Below are 8383 nucleotides of genomic sequence, written 5' to 3'. Positions count from 1 at the left end.
GTTAATTGATTTACCAACCCATAGTAAACAAATTCTAGTTTACTATTCAAATAGTGTCATATTCCGCAATGCGTAACTCTATGACTCTGTGTATCGCTGACAATGTGTCTCGCCAACAAAACTTTATTGTGCATAACTGCTAGGTTTTATTGTTTTTCAAGCTTGGGCTCTTCTCTACCGGCAACTTTATCCATCAAGTATATTGATGATACGGTTTGGAGAGATTTAGGCGGCTTGTTGTCGCGAATTCTTGCGTTGTATTGTCAATCTCTGATTTCAACCAATGCTCGAGACCGGTGTGTCGTGTTTGGTGGCCATAGGGACTTGGGATGGGTTGGTTCAATGACTAAAATATCGAGTTTTGAGGAAATATCGATGGTCCCGAAAACGGAAATTTCGAGGATATATTAATTTCGATAAAAAATCAAGAAAAATGATGGAAATTTGAAAAAAAATATGGAAATTTTAAGTGAAACTTTTGGATATGTTTGTTTTATCAGTTGTCTACTATATATGAAAAAAAAACCTTGAATAAACATTGTTATATAGTAATTTGTAATCGCTGACAACTCTAAAATTTTTTGAAATAAACATATATATATATATATATATATTTTATGGCTGGAAACCCAATGGGAGGCTAGACCATCACACCTTAGTAAAGTTAAACCCTAAACCCAATTAAGTAAATTAATGAATGTATTAAGATACCAAATATTAAAAGTAGTAAATGTCAATTAATTAGAACAATAAAATAAACAATAAAAACTAAATGGTTAGGTTAATAATATTAACTTATTACTTACCAAAATTATAGAGTGAAGAAGTAGTAAAAGAAAGAACAAAGAAGAAAGAAACTTTGTTCTTTCGGTGCAAGGAATGAGTGGAACCCTAAACCCTATTTATAGAAGTTCAAAATTGAAATGTTGTTGTAAATTTGGTAAATAAAATTCAAAATGTAATAGATTGTTCTATGTTAGTTATTGATTAGACATGTACCTAAGTTTTCAGATTCGTAGGCTAATTGAATATATATTAGAATGGTGCAAAAATAACATGAGTGTATGTACAGCAGAGTTGGCCAAGGCTCTCAAAGAGCAATGGAGTGACCAAGGTTAGAGCCTTGGTGACTTTGTTGACTTTTTTATTTGAAATTCAGCCACGGCCCAAGGAAGATTCCAAAAAAATACTCAAAATTTTGTAAAATATCGCGATATTTCTGGAAATTTCGGGAAATTTCCAAAATATCTATCGAAATCTATACGGAAGGTTACGGAAATTTCGACAAGTGAAAAACGAAAATTTCGGCGAAATACCGCCAAGTAAGGCAGTCAAATATTTCTGGTACTAGGAGTTGGATTGTTGCTACCTTTTTAGTCCCTCAAATTGGTTAGATTGCTCCACTGGTTTGGGCTCACCATTTTGTTGATTAAGAGTGACTTGCCAACAGGGGCGGAGGGAGGCAGGGGCCCACTAGGTCCCGTGCCCCACTCAGCTTTTCAGAAAAAAAAATTAATATATATATATACACACACACACATATACATATTAATATTAATATTATATTAATATCAAGTTTATACTATATATTTTTATATTATTTTCTCAACCTGATGAATGTACTCTTTCAATTATCTTCACACTTCTTTTCTTTTTTTTTGATGGGCTTTACCCGTCCCATGTTTGACCTTCTATTAATATCATATAATATTTTTTTTATATGAATCATATAATATTTTTCTTTCCTATATCCTTTTACGTTTAATGATTTCTATTTCTTTATTACTTTCAGATTTTCAAGTCCAATAGAAAAACAATTAACAAAATATTCTATTACATCAATACACACACACACACACACACATATATATATCTCATCAAGTAACAATTCTCAATCAATTCTTTTGTGAAGAGTATTGATGTAGTCGTTTCTTTTGGTTCTCACTACTTCTCTATTCTTCATTCAAATATGTTAATATACTTTAAAAGAAAAGAAAATCTTGGTGCAGAGGAGTTGTCGAGTATAAATACCTCATTGGAGTCATCCCCCGTAAAAAAACAAAGAAAAATGATAGTAATTCTAAAAAGCCTTGTCCCAACATTAATGAAAAATATCTTTCTGATCTTGGAAATCATCCTCCAATTTCAAGTTGTCATCCTAATGTAATATGAAATCTAGTCGAGGACAATTACCATTGTAATAGATAGAAATTACATTTAAAGATTTTGTATGTTTTTGTATTTATATTTTTTTTTGTGCCCCAGTAAACTTAAATTCCTGGCTCCGCCACTGCTTGCCAACCTCGTGACTAACTTAAATAGGACAGGATTAATATGCATCGTGACTTTTCTCTCCATGCCTCTTGGGTAGGGCGTTTACTCGTTTAGGATAACTGCATCATACATTGGCTTCGACAAGCTTTCTTGGATCTCTAAGATTTGTAATTGGAGGGGTTTTTTTACGTTGTTATTATATTTAGTGACATGCTATTATTTTGATAAGTGACATTCGAACACATCGGTTTTAAACTCATGGCAAATGGCCAGTATTTTTTTTTTTTAACAAAATGTTTGCTGCAGTATTTGTTTCAATAATCAAAATGTTCCAACTCAACAAATACTGCAACCAATAAGCTTTAGCATGACCATCTTTTCAAAAAAAAAAAAAAGCTTTTGGATGACCATAGATGCAATCAACAATATGAATCAACTAGCCAATCTAACACAAACTGCTTCTCCTGAAGTAGATTAAACTACCAATAATCATATAGTATAAACACTTGGGAATCGTTAGGGTAGAAAAGTTGCAAGATAACCACAACAAAAGCAATCCAATCTCCAATTTCTTCCCTGAAGATAAAGAAACAGTAGTGAAGGAAAGCTAAAGAAGATGTATGGGATCAATAACCAGGTGAAAATGTTTGTTTTTTAGTTTGTCCAATCAAAGACCAACCGATAATTGGAAATCAGCAATGCAAGAAGAGAGAGCGAGAAATCAAGCCTCTACTTCTAAATGCCTTTGACTCGGCTGAATCAAATTGGGGGATAAGGAGATCGATCCATGGATCAACCCCCTAACTTTGGGTAACCCACCCGTCCTTTAAAGCATGGTTGCCCTGTTGCTCACGCGGAATTTGACTACGATAAAGGTTTACCATAGTGGACAGATGACTCTCTCTGAACACGGACTATTGTGGCTCTTAGAGCAAGTTCACCAGTATAGTTTTGACCGGGCACCAGCAAGGATTGATGATGTGTTGACCGGGCAAGGGAAAAATCATCCCTCCACCGGCCCAATCTTGCCCAGCCAAGGTTTGACTTTCCTTGACCGAGGCCAAGAAAAAAGGCAAAGCCTTGACATATTTCCTGACCAGGCTCGCCGGCTGCCAGCTCGACAGGTACCTATCGTGGCTGACGTTGACACACTGTGATCGAAATGAAACCCAAAAGAAATTCAAACCGCCACCACAAGGGTGGTACGACGGAGGCAGGACATACCCAAGCTCCTCACTTCAGCCAACTCAATAAACTGGGCTTCCCCGGACTTCAATTGATGCTCCACGACGTCGGAAACAAACCAAGGAAGTTAGAACAGCTGCCGGCGGTAGCAACGAAGCCGAACTCGAAACAACCCAGAAATCGATTTGTCAAAACTTGATCAAATTGAAAAACTAATTACACAGACTTGTAGAGCATGACGAGAAGAGCGATTTTCATACCACATGCAGCCCAATCAGTCTCCGGAATTTGCAGAAACTCGCCGGAGCAGTCAGACATTCTCACCGTCGATTCTTCTTTCTCATCGAGTGCATGGACGATCTGAGACTGCATACGTGACGGCGATGACGAGAGGAAGAGATCGGTGGCGGTGCGCCCGCCTGAGGTGGCCGGAGGGAGGAGCAGTGGTCGGACCTAGTCGCGGGTCATCTAGCTACCGAAACGGGTCGAGGCTTCTGGGAGAGTCTTGAATAATCTGAGCCTCTGATCTGATCCCGCCTCTATTTACACTCCCTTCTTTATTAATTTGGACGGCTCTGATGAAGCGGTGCTAGATTGAACGGTCCAGATTGCATCATAAAATTCCTTTTCTTTTCCAAAAGATTTTCCTTAATCCAAAACTTCCGAAAATCATAACATATAGCTCAGGTATCCGAAAAATTCCCCGAAAATTTCCACGAACTCGTCGTGTCGTGTACTTTATTATCCAACTCCTTAAATCAAGGATTTCACTTTGTGAAAATTTCTAAAAATATTCTCGAGCGCTTTGATGATTACCGAGATTGTTAAGTAGTTTATCGAACGATCTCAATTTAGCTCATTAAACTTTTCCGGGGCTCACATTAATTATCCATAAATCTCCATTATTATCATCTATTTACATCAAATATATTTTAATTTTAAAATAAAAAAATAAAAACACTCAATGAAGAGTGAAAATGAACAGTTAAGAATGGATGAATAGTGAAAAATGAACAGTCTTGACAGGTCAAGAAAACAAACGGGTGGAAACCCATGTCCAGTGGCAGTAAACGGTTACTTGACTGGTCGACGCCTTGACTTTTCGACCTTGACATTTCTTGACTACAAGTAAACTTGCTCTCACAAACGGCCATTATCTAAAACAATATAAAGTTTCATGAGAGATGAAGTATAATTTAAGACATATTATACTACAAAATCAAATCACTCGTTGTTGTGGCAAGATCTAAACCATTGGTGTGATCATCAATATATACAACAAGAAAGATCAGATTTCATAGTGCTCTATCTTTTTTATCAAACTCAAAGCAATAAAATGTTATGTGTAACGTCCCGAACCTGAATTTACCGGTTTACTAGTCATTTGGACGGTAAACAGCCTTTACTTTCACTTTTACTTTCGGTTTGGTACTTTTAGTGGCCCTAAAAGTTGACTTTTTGTTCGGGTCAAAATTTGAGGAAAGGTTCTTCATGAAAGTTGTAGGGGACGTTAAACCGAGCGCGTGCATATGTGGTGCGTAAAAATCGGACTTAGTATGCGAGAGTTATGGCCAAAAATGTGAAGTTACTGTTCATGGTAATTTTTGATTAAAATAGAAACTTACCAGGGTAGGTTTCCAAAACCGGAAACCCACCCCCCATTCTCTTTCTCTCTCCCCGACTCTCCCTTCCTCTCTCGGCCGATTCGCTCCCCCTCCGAGTTCTTCCTCTTCCGGCCGCCTCCGGACGTAATCCGGCCAACCCCAAGCTCGGTTTCCTCCCCCGGTCACGTCTGTGGAAGCATCTTTGGACGATTTGGCCGGAAAAGCTCGGATCGAACGAATTTCCTCCCCGGTTGCAGTTTTGGATTTTGGCCGATTCCCGGCCATTCCGGCCACCTCCGGTCCTCATCTCGCCGTCGAAGGTTCGGTTTTCATCACTGATCTTTTCCCCTATGGCCTTGTATCACGATTTGTTGTGTAAATGCCGAATCGACGAATGGAAATTCTAGGGTTCTTGAGGATTTCTGGGTTTTGTTCATTGATCGATTTCGGCCGTTTTTAATTGTTATTTGGGAATGTTGTAGTTGAGAAGTTGAATCAGTGTGTTGAGTAGGTGCTTCTGCCAAAGTTTGGTGGCCATCGGAGCTGGTGGCGGTGGCGGCGGTGCCGCCACTGTGGGCGGCGGTAGCGGCGGCTAGGGTAGCTTTTTAATTTCATTTTCTGGCTAGTTAAATTCTATAATTATCATAGGGCATATATGTGAAGTTTGGTGAATTTTGGAGGAGTTTGGAATTGTTTGTGAATTTTCGAAGTTTGGAGTTTTGTGGTGGAATTGTGGGAAATCCGACGGCCGGATTTCCCTCGTCTTCATTATGGAATATGTAAATTGAGGAATTGGAATTGTGGAAGAGATTTGGGGTGAATTTGAGAAGTAATGGAGATAGAGATTTTCAGGTTTCGTTTAGGTTCGTAATTATTTTATCGGATTGCTGTTTACGGAAATTTAATTGTGTACAGGGCAATGTTGCGAGCTACGGCTAGATAAAGGAACTCGTTTGTGTGGTCGCCCAATAGTACTGTGAGTGGACTTTTATTGGCAAAAGAATGATGCATGCATTTATTTAAATAGTTCCGAAGTTATAAATTATTTATCAATTTACTTTCTTGAGCACACGATTATTTTCGGAAACGGTTTTGGTTAATTGATTTACTTGGAGATTTTATGGCGTGCGGGGTAACGCCATTGGATTACGCTTATCTTTTCTTATTTATTTATTTCCGATATGATTTCCGGATTTATACTACTTATATTATATTTATATTCGACAATTGAGATTTTTATGAAATTCTATGAAGTTAATCTTTATACTTATTTATATCCTATTTATTTTTGAAGATGAGGTTATCTTGGCGTGTGGGACACGTCGTTGGAAATTTATTTACGAGAGTTGGGGAAGTTTTATGGATTTACTTGGCTTTCGGATTTTCTTTGCCATACTTTGGGTGACTTATCATTGCTAGCATTGATTTCCGCCTTTGTGGCGCGGTGATGGGATCACCGTAGCCCTCCGCCTTTGTGGCGCAGGTTACTGTCTATGTGATAGTAATTCTGTAGCCCGGTATCCTATCGCTACACTTAGTGGTGTAAGGGTATATTACGGGAGTTATGGGAGTTTCTTTAGCCTGGGAGGCTATCACCCAAGCCTGGGGGGCTCACTTGTATGGCTATCGCTTTCCCCCACTCACTTTACTACTTTAGCTAGCGGGGCTAGCTCGATTTTTGTTTAACCAGCGGGGCTGGTCTTATTTTCCTTGAATATCAGAGTTCCAACTGTTATTTTAAATCGTATGTGGCTAGCGGGGCTAGTCGGTTTTCATGAGTGGAACTCCTTTTGTTTTATTTTCGTAAATCCTTGCATGCATCGGGAATTTTAAAGAAATAAATGTGGGAAAGTATAAAAAATCCATTTGGTTTATATTTGTTTATTTTTGTCCACTCACGCTAACGTTTTTCTTGTACTTTTCCCCTGGGCCTTTCGGTTTCTAATGCCCAGTTTGCAGGCGTTATTAGTTGAGGTCGGGCGTACGTGGTTCGAGGCATAGTTGACGAATAGCTTCCGCACTTCTTTGTTTGGCTCTGATCTATTGTGGGTTACTGTTTTGGGTAGTCCACTTTAGGGGTGACTCGACCAGTTCTCGGTAGAGTTATCACTAAGGTGGGCCCCGCAGGGCCACTCCGGATTTCGGGGTGAAATCCGGGGCGGATCCTGTCATTATGTTAAATGAGCTAAACCAATTGGGAGAGGATCCTCTCCTGAGCAAATTAGAGACCTGAGCTGCCTGAGCTCTCTCTCAGATCATGACACGTGGCCAACTTAACATCTGATGGCTCACAATAAATTTAGGTTTTCTATCTCCAATTTTTTTTGAGTTTTATGTTGCCGCGCAGCCCGCGCTCTTGGTTTCGTTTCCCCGCTCTCTTCCTCTTGTTCTTGGTTGCTTCTGCTATGAAACAAAAAAAACACAAGTCTTCAGTCTTTAAATTCAATGGCTATGTGCAGGGAGATCTAATCAAAAGTTCAAAACTTTAGCTTTGTGTCTTCTCACTTTCTCCTGCATTCCATTGCCAGAGGTAAGCGAAATACTCCATTATTTTGGGTTTTTTTTTTTTTTTTCAAAGTTTTCTCTTCATATTGTGTGTCTTAGAGTGTAGGAATCTTGTATTTGATATTGACCAAGTAGGATTCAGTGCTTTGTTATTGATATCAAACCATAAGAACGCATCAAGGCAAAGTAATTTTTGTATCTACAGTTTTTTTTTTTTTTGGGTCTGATTATTGATCTGTAGCTGCATTGGTTTGTTGTATCGGTTGTCCTTTTTTAGTTTAGTAAGTGTCAATTGCAGATTGTTATAATTATTATATAAGAAATTGGTTGCAGATGGATAATTCATTGGGTGCTACAGACATTGATATTGAGAATTCTGATTTGGAGTTGGATTGGAAACCTAGAAAAGGAATGGAGTTTGATTCTGAACAAGCAGCTTATGACTTCTACAATAGATATAGAGGAAAAAAGGGGTTTAGTATTAGAAGGGAGACTCATGGTAAGAATAAAAGAACAAAAGAACTCACTTCAAGATTATTTGTTTGCTGTAAGGAAGGTATTCGATCCAAAGATAACAGGGATTACATGATCAGAAAACCCAGAGCAGAGACAAGAACAGGTTGCGGTGCTCAACTCTGTATTAAATTGAATAGGAGGAACAATAAGTTCTTTGTTACCCATTTTGTTGAAGAGCACAATCATCCTCTTGTGGGGAAAGAATATCCTAGGAGTTTGATTTAAACAACGATACCCAATGAAATGCAATTTTTCATGGCCTCTGGATATGAAAGGTTTGTCTTCATATATTTTTCTGT

Source organism: Rosa chinensis, chromosome 4 (assembly GCF_002994745.2).
Source record: "Rosa chinensis cultivar Old Blush chromosome 4, RchiOBHm-V2, whole genome shotgun sequence".
Lineage (NCBI taxonomy): Eukaryota > Viridiplantae > Streptophyta > Magnoliopsida > Rosales > Rosaceae > Rosa > Rosa chinensis.
Note: the sequence above shows the minus strand (reverse complement) of the source record.